Source organism: Juglans regia, unplaced genomic scaffold (genome assembly GCF_001411555.2).
Source record: "Juglans regia cultivar Chandler unplaced genomic scaffold, Walnut 2.0 Scaffold_893, whole genome shotgun sequence".
NCBI classification, from domain to species: Eukaryota; Viridiplantae; Streptophyta; class Magnoliopsida; order Fagales; family Juglandaceae; genus Juglans; species Juglans regia.
In genome coordinates, this window is record NW_023363910.1 from 1 (window position 1) to 1,140 (window position 1,140).

The following is a 1,140-nucleotide window of genomic DNA, read 5'->3' on the forward strand; positions in this document are numbered from 1 at the left end:
AGAGTAGTACTAGGGTGGGTGACCTCCTGCGAAGTCCTCGTGTTGCACCCCTCGTTTTTGTTTTTTCCGCCTTGCGAGAGGAATTGACAATAAGGACCACTCGGGAGTGGATTTTTAGGAAAATCGCGCCCTGCCGATCGCGTAGCTATGGGTTTTGATCAGATCGCCGGTTCGCATTTGGATCGGAAAGACGCTAGTACGTCGCACTAGGATTATATGAATTTTAAATAATTAGTTTGATGGGCGCGATCATACCAGCACTAATGCACCGGATCCCATTAGAACTCCGCAGTTAAGCGTGCTTGGTCGAGAGTAGTACTAGGATGGGTGACCTCCTGGGAAGTCCTCGTGTTGCACCCCTCGTTTTTGTTTTTTCCGCCTTGCGAGATAAATTGACAAGAAGGAGCACTCGGGAGTGGATTTTTGGGAAAATCTCGCCCTGCCCACCGCGTAGCCATGGGTTTGGATCAGATCTCCGTTTGGATTGGGATCGGAAGGACGCTAGTATGTCGGTCAAGGATTATATGAATTTTAAGTAATTAGTTTGATGGGTGCGATCATACCAGCACTAATGCACCGGATCCCATCAGAACTCCGCAGTTAAGCGTGCTTGGGCGAGAGTAGTACTAGGATGGTGACCTCCTGGGAAGTCCTCGTGTTGCACCCCTCGTTTTTGTTTTTTCCGCCTTGCGAGATAAATTGACAAGAAGGAGCACTCGGGAGTGGATTTTTGGGAAAATCTCGCCCTGCCCATCGCGTAGCCATGGGTTTGGATCGGATCTCCGTTTGGATTGGGATCGGAAGGACGCTAGTATGTCGCTCAAGGATTATATGAATTTTAAGTAATTAGTTTGATGGGTGCGATCATACCAGCACTAATGCACCGGATCCCATCAGAACTCCGCAGTTAAGCGTGCTTGGGCGAGAGTAGTACTAGGATGGGTGACCTCCTGGGAAGTCCTCGTGTTGCACCCCTCGATTTTGTTTTCTCCGCCTTGCGAGATAAATTGACAAGAAGGACCACTCGGGGGTGGATTTTTGAGAAAATCTCGCCCTGCCCATCGCGTAGCAATGGGTTTGGATCAGTTCTCCGTTTGGATTTGGATCGGAAGGACGCTAGTATGTCGCTCAAGGATTATA

General features: G+C 49.2%; 3 non-coding genes across 3 annotated transcripts; all 3 read left to right on the forward strand.

Moving 5' to 3' along the window:
- The first annotated feature begins 241 nt into the window (after nucleotides 1-241).
- On the forward strand, nucleotides 242-360 carry LOC118347497. The gene has a single exon (XR_004800705.1). It is a non-coding gene; the product is annotated as a 5S ribosomal RNA (ribosomal RNA).
- Nucleotides 361-549: 189 nt separating this feature from the next.
- LOC118347496 lies at nucleotides 550-667 on the forward strand. The gene has a single exon (XR_004800704.1). It is a non-coding gene; the product is annotated as a 5S ribosomal RNA (ribosomal RNA).
- Nucleotides 668-856: 189 nt separating this feature from the next.
- Nucleotides 857-975, forward strand: LOC118347495. The gene has a single exon (XR_004800703.1). It is a non-coding gene; the product is annotated as a 5S ribosomal RNA (ribosomal RNA).
- The last annotated feature ends 165 nt before the right edge of the window (nucleotides 976-1,140 follow it).